Source organism: Miscanthus floridulus, unplaced genomic scaffold, assembly GCF_019320115.1.
Source record: "Miscanthus floridulus cultivar M001 unplaced genomic scaffold, ASM1932011v1 fs_647_5_6, whole genome shotgun sequence".
Classification (NCBI taxonomy): Eukaryota; Viridiplantae; Streptophyta; class Magnoliopsida; order Poales; family Poaceae; genus Miscanthus; species Miscanthus floridulus.
The window spans coordinates 21766-34809 of record NW_027097059.1 but is presented as its reverse complement, the minus strand read 5'-3'; the positions used below and the strand labels follow the sequence as shown (position 1 = coordinate 34809).

The 13044-nt window shown below is 46.4% G+C and overlaps 1 pseudogene; it reads right to left on the bottom strand.

The window, feature by feature from the left end:
- Positions 1-3786: 3786 nt before the first annotated feature.
- LOC136532524 (noroxomaritidine/norcraugsodine reductase-like) lies at positions 3787-5305 on the bottom strand (annotated as a pseudogene).
- Between the last annotated feature and the right edge of the window lie 7739 nt (positions 5306-13044).

Sequence of the window (13044 nt, the reverse complement as noted above, 5' to 3'; positions counted from 1 at the left end):
CTGTCATGTCATATAGAATGAAATAAAACTTGAATGAAACACCCACTCTCAATGCAAAGTTTCATTCTATGGTTTCATACACATTTTATTCTATGACTTATAGAGAGTTGGTAATCGTGCTAAGAGAGTTTCATCCCCATGAAAGTCAATTCTTCTCTCTCTTCATTAAAACATTGCCATGTCATCACAAATGCATATGTGGCGGGCTATTAAACGCAGATGAAACTCTCACTGAGACTGGCCTTACACTCTCCGTGTCAAAGTATGATCATGGAGACTGCACCAAGTCAAACTCCATCTTCTAAGTTGAGAGATTGTAGATGTTTTAATGGTTGCTTCCTCATTCAAATCAGTAGCACCATACTCTTTGTTAGAAGATGAATCATTGGCATCAGGAGAGGTTGTTGTCCACCATCCAAAGATAGGCGATGAACCGGTTGAGGGAGCGTTGGTGCTAGGAACATTGGTATTCTGAGCAGCTGTCCAGTGACATGAGCAGTAGGAACATTGGCATCTTGATCGCGAGTTACAACAACAGGAGTCACGGCTTCACTGGTTCTAGGCACACGAATGCCTCGCCAAGAACTTGTTTTCATTAACCGATTCATTCTATGAGATTTGCGGATGGGTTTTGGCTCACCATGGATTGGGGCGGACCTCGATCGGAAATAACAAGATCTAGGAGGCAAAGGGAGGGAAGACTGATGAGAGCGCGCGTAGGGATAGGGCGTACAAAGTTAGTGGCGGGGAGGCCAAGAAATCAGGCTCACACAATACTCCCCTACGTGGGCGAGCACGGGGGAATGTTTTCTCAAGAAGCAATGGTTTTGCCTTCAATAAATAATCTGCCACATTATTAAATTTTCTCTTCAATAAATAATTTGCCACATCAGTAAATTGTTTTTCTAAGAGTGCAATTAATATCTATAAGAACTTTTTTCTAGAACGTGCTTAGCGCGTGTTTCATTAAGAAGAAGTTTAGAAGCTTACACGTCCTATATCACGTCACAGTGAGATGCCATTAGTGATGGGGTTGAACACAAACAAAAGGCACCGCAGGGCGGTGGAACGCACACTGGTTTGATTAACTAAGAAACTAATTGTGCGACCAAAGAGCTGGGTCAGCACTGCCCGCTAGGCATGCTCAATCTGACAGGGGCAGCCCTCCGCCCATGCGTGTTCCAGCCATCGGGAACAACTCACGATGTGCAGATTGGGCTATCACGACGACCTTCTGTGTGGCACCCCACGGCGACGGTCGAACGAAAGCGATAGTGGGGGACCTCGCCTGCCCCCTAGTAGTCGCCGCCTGAGAATAATCCTAGGCCCGGTGACCTTCACACCTGCAGTTCAGACATCGCGACAGAAAAGTGCAGGCCGCCTTGACGTGGTCGCTTGCCAGGCAATTGAAGCATTGGCCGATGAGATTCGAAGGGACTGGCCTTGCTGGCCGTGGCGACACCCAACGGCGCCCGCGATGGCGGCTGTGCACTTGGCGGAAGCCCTCAGCATCTGGCTCCACAGACATCCTCGTGGAATGGACGTTGAGAGAGGCCAGGCGCCTCTCTGGTAGCGGCTCAATGCCTTGCGCAACGTCCATGGTCGCACTAGATCAGCGGGGGCAACGACGCCTGCACCTGCACCTTGCGGTGCCCCAGATCCACATCGGGGTTGGAAAAGCGGCGCCGGGGGGGTTTGAGGACTCGCATTCCGAGCCTCAGGTGGGCTGGCACACGTTGTGCCGCAACGCTCGTGACCTGGTAAGCCCCACCCGCATTCCCCTCCTAGGGGCAGGAGGACTGCGGAGAGCGCGCTGCAGCTTCCTATGACGAGGCCGCATGGAGCGCCTAGCCACGCAAGGCCCATCCCCGAGAGCGTTAGCCTAGGACGGCACCGGTTCCCTGACTGGAGAAGGTCCCCGCAGCGACAGCTTGCGGACTGCGTCGAGGTATGGAGTTGGTGAGGCCATCGGTGGAGGCTCGTCATAGGAGTTGTCACAAAAGCCATCATCCGCCCACCGGCGGAACTTGGGGTGGCCCTCCGAGGCACCGCTGGGGTAGAAGGATGCGGCGTCGGGAGAGAGGGGCGAGCGAGGGCTGGGACTTTGCTGTTGCGCCACCAAGACTGCCCTCGGCGGGCTGGCACGTTGGCGGCGGAGGGCGCCCGTCCCAGCTAGGGAGGAGGCCCCATGGCCGCTACAGTCGGTGCTGAAGGAGGCCACCGTTCCCAAAGTGGCATCTGCGCCTAGAACGGCTTCCCGAGTAGTGCTGGGTTGGGGTCTTCAAACTCACGGGGTGCTGGGTGAGGAAGGGAGAGATGGACCCATCAAAGTATAGATCGGTCGGAGGTAGTTGCGGATCTGAGGTTTGTTGCTACAGGGTGGCTGGGAGTGTTGCGGATTTGGGAGGATTCATTGTGGGGGCGCGGTGGGGAAGACGGTGTGAAGGAGCGGGTCGGGGGGCTTCGGCTCCTCCATCAGCTAATCATAATATCTATAAGAACTATTATGATTTTTGCATTGGGAGTTTCATAAGAGCAACTCCAACAGAGTTGGTAAAAATAGATGGCTAAACTCATGATTTAGCCAACCTCTAAAATAGAAACCCAGCAAAAAAACAGAAAACTCCAACAGCTTTTCCATTTGGGTGAGGCGAATGGCTAGCGGCACATGCAAATTATATCTAGCATGCGAGAACTCCAGGACATATGACTTACTATTTTAAAAAGCGAGATACAATAGCTGTTGGACTCTCTCTTTTTTTTTCTCAAAATACTCAAATATAGATAACACAACATGGATAGCTCTTGTGTTAGAGTTGCTCTAACAAGCTATTATGAACATAATATTTTGATTTTATAGCCAAGAAATGAAATCAAAGTCTTTTTTTTGTGAAACTAAATGGAATCAAAGTCGGAACAATGTGGAAGGTGCAACATCGTGTAGAAATGATTTGGTTAGAAAACAGAATTTGGCTGTCCACGTATAATAAATAAAATAAATGAATGTATATAGCCATGTGGGCTGTGGTATTCCGGATCGGGCCCAAAACATGGTCCACATGATGAACAAAAGCAATATATGCGGTCCATTGGACTGTACCGTATGGTGGGCCAGCCCACGTGGTAATACGAACCCCACGCTCGTCTACGGCCCAAACGCACTGCGAGAAATGGCCCGGAACTTTTATTTAGATTCTGAAAATCTACTGTATTCCGTAATCAGGGCGGATCCAACGGTGGAGTGGGGGAGGGGGGGGGGGCTCGGGCCCCAGCCCTCCTACCCATACCGGAGTAGTGGAATCTTTCTGGAGCCCCTATCAATTTTTAGTCAAAGTTCTATAGTGTAGGTGGAGCTGAGACTTAAGATCAAGCAGCAGTCGGAGGTATGTGTTGTTCAACCCCCTAAAATTTTTTCTGAATCCGCCGATGTCCGTAATTTATGTCGCTTCATGTTGTGGACCATTGTTTGTCATAATCCGGAAAAGATGAAAAACAATAATTTATGTCGCTGGTCTCATGAAACTAATGAAGATATTGATGCGTGCGTTCTGGTGAAAGATCTTTCATTTTGAGCAGCTGAACTACGAATGCTGAAAAGTTTACAGTACGACCTGACACAATCATGTTTTCAACCCGACCCAAAACAAAACGTCACAGAGTAATAATGAAGTGGTTGGCACGTTTCTGTCGGTTCCATGTTTCCAGCGGATAAATTGGCCAAGCTGAATTATTATTATTGACGACCGAGCAAACAAACCCGTCTCCATCAGTTCCGTACGTCGTCCATCAGGCGCTAATGGTACGGCCTCCATCGATGCAGATGACCTGCCCGGTGACGTAGGACGCCGCCGGCAAGCAGAGGAACGACACCAGGGACGCCACCTCCGTCGGCTCGCCAGTCCGCCGCATCGGGATGCGTGACAACTCTTGTTGTGCCACCGCTGCCGGTAGCTGTATGTGTTGATATGTTAGGTCGTACTTGTTATAATTCTAAAATATTTTCTCTATTCACAAAAGAATGTAGTTATAGCTCAAGTTTGATAAGTTTATAAAAAAATGGTATTAACATTTATGTGCCCTTATCATAGTGTATGATGAGTAATTGTTATGCACATTCAGTCTTTGTAGTTAAGCTGTTATTGCTTATGACTAACCAACCAGAAGCAAGCTCGCGGTGTTGCAAACATGTCTTTTGGCTTACGATGTGCTGGTGTTAAGCGTGTCATGGCGATCCATGGCGAAGGCGAGGTGAAGCTGAGGGATTCACGCCGATGCACCACAGTCAGTGAAGGATATGAACACAGAAAGCTTGGACCAATGTACCGAAGGTTGAAGGATAGACAATGGGTAGCAACTTCGCAAGCACATGGGCATGACAACAAGAGCAAGTAGGTCCAAATTCCTTGGTTCATTGGGAATTTGTCTTTGGCCTCCTTTGGTTCATTGGGAATTTGTTTTTTGCTCCATTCATCCCGTCTCTAGCTCCCCTATTTTGTCCTTTCATTTCGAAAGGACGTGTTACGTATGTACTATCATTTTTCCAAAAGAAAAAAAAAGAAAACTGTCACGTACCTTTGGTGACGCTGTAGAGCGTTTCCTGCGGAAGGCCAGGAAGCTTGTGATGGAGGATATGTGGACAACGCTTCCCCCGCCAGCGACGGAGGCGTTCCGGAGGAGCAGGTGAGCGAGCTGGCTGAGATGGAAGCACGACTCCAGGTTGGTCGCCATGATCCGAGAGTAGTCCTCCGCCGTGTACTCCCCCGGCGGCTTGATGATCAGCATCGCCGCATTGTTAACCTGTACGGGCACTTACTTCACCGTCAAGCTGCGGTTGATCGATGGGATTCCCGGAGCCGGAGGAGACACATGGTTTCACCTTCAGCTTACCAGGATATCGAGCTTGCCGTCGAAGGTCGCTTTCACTGTCTCCATGAGCCTCTCCCGGTTGGCGCGCACGGCCACGTCGCAGACGGACACGGTGACGTTGAACCCCTTCTCGGCCCACCCTTGGTGGCACTCCTCCAGGTCCATCGTGCTGCGGGCGCACGTGTGCACCCGGTGCGCCGAACCCGGCCAGCTCCGCCACGATCGCATGCCCGATCCCCTTGCTGCCACCGGTGACCAGCGCTGTCGCGCCGGCCAGGCTCCACCTCTCGCCGCCGGTCGCCGCTGCCATCCTCCGTTTTTGTGTATGTTGTGTGTTCAACTTCAACAAGTAGTAGTAGTACAATGTTGCGATGCGAGTGACAAATATAGTACTAATAACTTGAGCCTATTTTGTCATTGCAGTGACAAATAATCTGAGCCGGACTAACCACAACGTCCTGATTCTACCCCGCTGAGTATAAGTATGAAGTTTTATTTTCTATGCTGAAACTTAGAGAAACCTAGTGAAATCTAGAGAAATCTAGTGGTGGGGTGGTGGTCATGGTGGTGGTGGTGGTGTGGTGGTGGTGGTGGTGGTGGTCACGGTGTTGTGCTGCTCATGGTGGTGGTGGTGGTGGTCATGATGGTGATGTGGTGATGGTGGTGTGGTGGTGGTGGTGGTGAAGTGTTGGTGGTGAAGTGTTGGTGATGGCGGTGATGTGGTGGTGGTGGTGGTAGTGGCGGATATTTATCTTGCATATTTATCTATTCTCTTGTCGCTCACGTGCGATCTCTTCTATTTTGTGCAGCATCAATTGGGGGCGGCGTCGAACCACCTCGGAGGGTCGCCGGGATCGCACTTTGGGCCATCCCAACCCGGACCGTCGACGTGAGCTTCAAATGGCAGCCGTTGTGATATAATGTACTTGTGAACTTTGTGAACTATGCTTGTGTGTTTGGATTTTGGACTTGGGAGTCGAGATTGTGATACTTGTATGCTATGTTTGTGTTTGTGGTGGATTATGATATACATTTGTATATATTTGTGTGATATATAGTTGTGTTATATATATATATGATGTATATCTTGTTTGCAACGATGGAAGACTAAAAACCAAAAAAAATTGAATTTTTTCACTTCTTTGCCGAGTGTCATGACCATGACACTCGGCAAAGCTGGGAATCTGGGACACTAAGCTTCCCAGCTTTGCCGAGTGCCTACCTACAGCACCCGGCAAAGAAAATCCAAAAAAAAGAAAACAAGCTTTACCGAGTGCCAGATTCAGGCACTCGGCAAAGCATTTTTTTAAAAAATAAAAAACACATTTCTTTGCCGAGTGCCGACGCGTGGCACTCGACAAAGGGGCTGTCACTGTGACCTGGCCATCACGGCGGCTTTTCTTTGCCGAGTGCCGTTGTGGCACTCGGGAAATCCTTTGCCGAGTGCCCGACATGCGGCACTCGGCAAAGAAGCCTTTACCGTGAAGGGATATGCCGACAACTCTTTGTCGAGTGCAGCACTCGGCAAAGGCTTTGCCGAGTGCAAAGCCTTCTTTGTCGAGTGTAATTGCACTCGGCAAAGCACGCGTCTGCTGTAGTGGAGGTGATCTTTTGTGTTCGTCATCAACTTAAGAATAAGTGGACCACAATAAGTCGACAATATGTGGACCACAATAAGCGTGTTTAGGGGGTGTTTGGTTTTCTTGACTAAATTTTAGTCCATGTCACATCGGACGTTCGGATGCTATTTAGGAGAACTAAATATGAGTTAATTATAAAACTAATTACACAGATGGAGACTAATTTACGAGACGAATTTATTAAGGCTAATTAATCCGCCATTAGCACATATTTACTGTAGCACAACATTGTCAAATCATGGACTAATTAGGCTTAAAAAATTCGTCTCGCAAATTAGCCACAATCTGTGCAATTAGTTATTTTTTCGTCTATATTTAATACTTCATACATATGTCAAACATCCGATGGGACAGGGACTAAAATTTTTCTGTAGGAACCAAACACCCCCTTAGTCCACTTATTGCTAATATCAGTTGACAAGCAAGTGTGTTCAAATTTATATAGATTTATTCCAAATTTTAATAGTGTTATTTCTTTTTGTCATATAGATGTTAGACTTTGACATCAAGACATCTATGATGACTTTGTTAATTTTGAAATCTAATGACATATAGTTTTTGGAAGGTGTTGCTAGAGGTACGTTGTGTACATGCACTCAAAGGAATGAGTATGCGTACTTGGATATAATTGTCAGTCTCGGAGGCATGGCCTACAGGCCTCGGATGACTGCGTTCTTTGCGCGCAATGTCCGAAAATGTTGGAACACATCCTGCTGGGGTGTCTTTAGAAGGGAAGTCTGGTTCCAGGTACTTCGAAAGCTTCACTTGGATGGGATCATCGTCGTTCGTCAGGAAAACTTCTTTGTCTGGTGGTTGCGGGCTAGGAAACTGTTACCAAAGGCGATCCAAAAGGGCTTCGACTCCCTGACGGTCCTTATTTGGTTGGGCGCTTTGGAAGGAACGTAATGCTAGAACCATGGGAGGACCATCGTCTAATTCAACAATGGTACTATTGCTCATCGTCGGAGAAGCAAGGGAGTGGGCGGCCGCGGGATACTCCAGAATAAGGTCGCTGCTGGTGTTGCTTTAAGCAATGTCGCAACAGGTGCTCATTGGGTCACAAATCCTTCTTGTCCTTCTTGTAATGTAAACCATTTGGTATTGCGCTGAGTACAGGTTGGGTAATCTTGGGATTACCATCATGTATTTGTAATCGTTTACAACCCTTCTTCTTCTTAATGAAAAACGTGCCTTGGCAGGGTCGTGAAAAAAATGTCAGTCTCCATGGACATCGAGGTAAATGGTGACTTCATCATTTTCGAGATGTGTCGGCTCTATTTTTTGAAGATGCTCTTGTGGTGGAGGGGGGCATGGTGTGTATTTGTCCTTGTATATAAGGCCTTGTTTGGATACTATGATCTTAAGTTTAGTTGGTTAAAGTTAATGAGCTAAAACTTTAGACCACTTTAGTTACTTATATGGTCTAAAGTTTTTGAGAGATTAGCTAAACTTTGGACAACACTTTGGATCTCTTGTTTGGAGCCACAAGAGCTAAATGTGGTCTAAAGTTTGTGACTGAACTTTAGACCATGAGATCCGAATAGGACTTAAGTATGAGTGTTTGTACTGTCTAATTTGCTAGAAAAAAGAATCATAAAAATTGAGATAGAAGTAGAAGCCCTAAGATAAATTTCGAAATTTCCCACATGTATTGTCCCAAAGTTTGAAATAGACAAAACCAAAAAAATTTGAAAACCTAAGAGCATCTTCAAGAGCCTTTTTTAAACTCATTCTCTAAATCAACAATTGGATAGCCATTTCAATGAAAATCGATGTATATTTTTTTTTCACTCTCCAACTGTTTCTCTGTATCTTGTTCGTACTCTAAAGAGATAGCCTCACTCTTCATCTTTGAATTGCAAGAAATACTGAATATAGGATGACTATATTTGAAGACATAATTAAAGAAACTGTTGAAGATTACTTTTTTTAAGCAGAATGAAGATTATTTTATTACCAACAAATCTTTTTTTTAGTGGATATTTCCAACATATCTTCTCGTAGCAATTTGAAAAGGTATTACAAGGCTCTTAAAGTTGCTCCAAATCCCTAAGCCCCTGAGGCCCTGAGGCGGAAGAATTAAGCCCCTAAGGCGGAAGAATGACAGAAAACGGAGCCGAATAACGGCCCATATGGTTAGCGGAGGCCCAACGCTCGTGTACGGCCCAAAACCACAGCCTATTTCCAGCGTGCGTTGGCATAGGATCTGGCTCGCTGTCTCTGTTCAAGTCGGGCTCCTTCAGACTCGCGACGATATATGTTCAACTGTTCATGAACCCAAAGATTTTGACGATGCGTTTGTGGTGAAAGGTCTTTGTAGCTGTTGAAGGAATAACTCAACTCTGTATATATACTGACAAATCTTACAACGCAAATGTGACACGGTCATGTTTTGTATCCCAATTCCCAAACAAATTAAACGCCTGCCAAAAAGCAGTTGGCCCCACATTGATAGAATCTTCTCTGGCCGGCGGCCGGCGGATCAGGCACTGATGGTCCGGCCGCCGTCGATGCAGATGACCTGCTCGGTGATGTACCGGCATGCAGAGGAACGACACCAGGGACGCCACCTCCGCCGGCTCGCCGGCACGCCGCATTGGGATCCGTGACAGCTCCTGCTCCGGTGCCCCCTCCGGTACCAGCTCTAGCCTGGAGTTTGGCTCTAGAGCCATGCCAAACAACCCCTTAGTTAGCAACAACTTCAAAGGGTGGCATCGCGAATAACCCAAAGATTTTGACAACGCGTTTGTGGTGAAAAGTCTTTGTAGCTGTTGAAGGAATATCTCAACTCTGTATATTTGCTCAGACCGTTCACTAGTTTGTTTCTGAGCTAATAAGTCTGGCTGATGCTGATTTATTGTGAGAAAAAAATACTGTATCATGACTGATAAGCTCTAACTAAAATCAATAAACGAACAGGCTGACTGACAAATCTTACAACGCAAATTTGACACGGTCATGTTTTGTATCCCAATTCCCAAACAAATTAAACGCCTGCCAGAAAGCAGTTGGCCCCACATTGATAGAATCTTCTCTTGCCGGCGGCCGGCGGCCATGGATCAGGCACTGATGGTCCGGCCACCGTCGATCCAGATGACCTGCCTGGTGACGTAGGACGCCGCCGGCATGCAGAGGAACGACACCAGGGACGCCACCTCCGCCGGCTCGCCGGCACGCCGCATTGGGATCCGTGACAGCTCCTGCTCCAGTGCCCCCTCCGGTACCTGCATGTACATGTGTTGTTATTATATATTGCATTTCGTACAAAATAATATATTTACTTGTAATACTTTCACAGATTTTACTTGTCCACAGATGTAATGCTGTCACAAATCAAAACTAGCAACGAGGTATTGTATTTTTGCTATGAGTAAAAACTAGCAACGGAACTTGATACATGTTGGAATCGTATAAATTATTCTAAATCGTATGAGTACAGATCATGATTCGGTGTCACATATGGAGCACATAGGGCGTAAGGGAAGGTAGGGTTGTTAAATTGGATTTGGATTAGGTTTATTGACATGTGGAGGATGGACTCGAGTGCCGAGGTGAGTTTCTAGAAGCGTCCAAAAAACAAAATCTCTCTCTAATATTAGGTAGGTATAGATATATAAGAATAGATAGACTGGATGACAAACTATTTAAGGTTTATGTGTGTTATTTATTATAGAAAAATAAAGAGTTCAAAGATCTAAAATACTATATTTATTATTAAAATTTCTATTTATCTATACCTAATATTAATGAGTGCCAGCTCCAATTGATGGAGAAAATCGAACGGGGACATTTTTTAGAGCTGATGGCTGAAACCGAGCCACTTTAGGATTATGTTGGACATAAAATAATTAGTGGCAGAAATTTTGGCTTTTTAACATTACTAGCAAAAATAATCATGTGTTGCAACAGAACCTGATATATCTTGGAATCATACATTATACTATTGTTGGACGCAGTTGTTCTAACTCTTATAAGCACAAATCATAAGTTGAGATCACATATATAAGAAACATATAGGACGTAATGGCTGGTTTGGTTGTCATATCCAATTTTGATTAGGTTTCTTGACATGTGGATGTGGAGCATGAACTCAAGTCCTAAGGTGAGTCCAAAGATCTATAATACTTTTTGCACAAAAAAGATCTATTTTTTTTTTCTATTTTATAAGAGAAAACAGGAGTTAAAGGGGAAAAAGGAAAAAGGTAACAGAACCAAGTAAAAACAGGAGATAAAAAAGAGAAAAACAAAAGGTCACAGAACCATAGGTATATAGATATAGATCGGATTGGATGATAAATTATTTAAGATTTCATTCATGAATTATTTATTTTATATTATTATAAGAAAAAGGGAGACACAAAGAAAGAAAAGCAAAAACTCATGACACTATAGGTATATAAATATAGATTAGATTGGATGATAAATTATTTAAGATTTCAATTATGGATTATTTCTTAGATTTGATATGGATAAAAAGTTTAAAGACTCATTTGTATTATATTTTGTTATTACCATTTTTGTTTATAATATAAGAGGTATAAAAAGAGAACAAAACAGTCACGTAGAGAACTGAACGCGAGGAAGGTGAAACGGAAAAAACGAAAAAGGGCACGCGGACGGGAATGTTTCTATCTACGGAAAAACGGTTGCATCCGACCCAAAATTCTAAACGTGTCTATCGCATAGAAGAAATAAACGAAAAAAAAAAACAAGTGGAAAGGGACACGCGGACGGAAACGTTTCTATCTTTGGAAAAAAGGACGATTCCATCTGATGGAGAATTTTGAACTTTTCTATTGCGTAGAAGAACGGACGCACAACTTTTCCATCGCGTAGAAGGACGAGACACTTCAGAATTACTAGCAAAAATGTCCGTACGTTGCAACGGGAGCACGAGACACATAATTAATTGAATGGTGTCAAATTTGGAGATGGCTTAATTTATCCTGTACAATATTACTTACTTTAACCGTGCTTAAACAAATCTTTAAATAAAATAGGAAATTATAAATAGTCAATTATAAGCACTGAAAATAAATTAAACTGAGACTTAATTGTTTGCATATTTTGACCCGAATCTTGTTAACAGAGAGGCCATTTATGGCCTTTCGGTGTGCTGAACGACCGCAGGGGCCATAATTAAGCATGGTTATCTGGGCCTGGGCCGTGCACCCGCACTGGGCCACGTAGGCCCGCCGGCCTGCTAAGGCTTGGCTCAATCTGAGCCATCTAATCCCATCCGACGGCCGAGGACAAGCCTGTGCGGAACAAAACCTTCGGCTCCCCCCAAATCCTAGCTCATTTCTTTCCTTCTCCCTTCGTGTTTCTCAGACCAGTCGCCCGAGAGAGGAGCACCGGTGCGGGTGGTTGCCGCCGGCTTCGGGACGCGTGGGGCCGAACTGAGGGGAGGCGCCGGCGGGAGAACGCACGGCGGGCTGAGACGCGCCGCCGCCAGGCCGCTCGCCGGAGCTCGCGTGCAGCGGAGGCCGCGCGTGGCCCCGTCAAGCCGCCCTACAGTGATGCTTAGGCCTCCCGGCGGTCGGAGCGGCGAGGCCAGGCACTCCGACGGCCACGTGGCCCGTGTCCCTGGTGGCCGCACGGGCGGCTTCGTCGAGCCGCCCTGCAGTGGCGCTCAGGCGTCCCGGCGGCCGCGTGCCCCGCGTCCCTAGTGGCCGCACGCCCCCATGGATCCATGCCAGCTCGCGTGCAGCGGTGGCCGCGCGCGGCTCCTTCGAGCCGCCTGCTGTGGCAATCAGGCATCGCGGCGGTTGCGAGCGGGGAGCCTAGGCGCCCCTGCGGCCCCGTGGCCCACGTCCCTGGTGGCCGCAGGGGCGGCGAGCCGCCCTGCTGTGGCGCTCAAGCGTCCCGGCGGTCGCAAGCAGCCAGGTCCGTGGATCGACGGCCGGTTAGCCGGATCAAAGTCTCCTTGCGGCCACGCATCCTTTATTTTCCGAGGCAAAGTTTGTCGCGGCTGGAGTCGAAACGTCGTGTGATCTGGCTCGTAGGGGATTTTTCTTATATATATTGTACTGTTATCTATGATCTCCTTATTATCAGCTGTTTGTTTGTTGGTTTCAGTCCAATCCAAGCTTAACAGCTCAAAAACCAACTAGCGAACGGGTCGTATCTCGTGATTGTGGCCTCAATTTGCTTAACGTTATGGATTTGGAAATTTCTTGCCCCCATGGTGGCTCAACTCTGATGCTTTTTTATTCGATTTAGAGCTCTTTTTTATTAATTTGGGTTCTCGTTGCCCTAACACTACTACCGTACGGACTTAAAGTCTCCACCGCTTATATATTGGCTAGAAGAATAGACGAAAATTTAGGCTCAAATTTTGCCGTTTTAATTTTAGGTAGAGATAAATAATTTATCGATTAGTTGAGTCCTATCCTAAGAGCATCTCCAAGAGTTTGCCAAAATTGACTTGGCAAATCTTGTGATTTGGCAAGTGCCTAAAACATATGACAAGTGAAAAAGATAGTATCTCCAAAAGTTTGCCATTTGGGCTTGGCAAAATTTAAAAAGTAGGCCCACT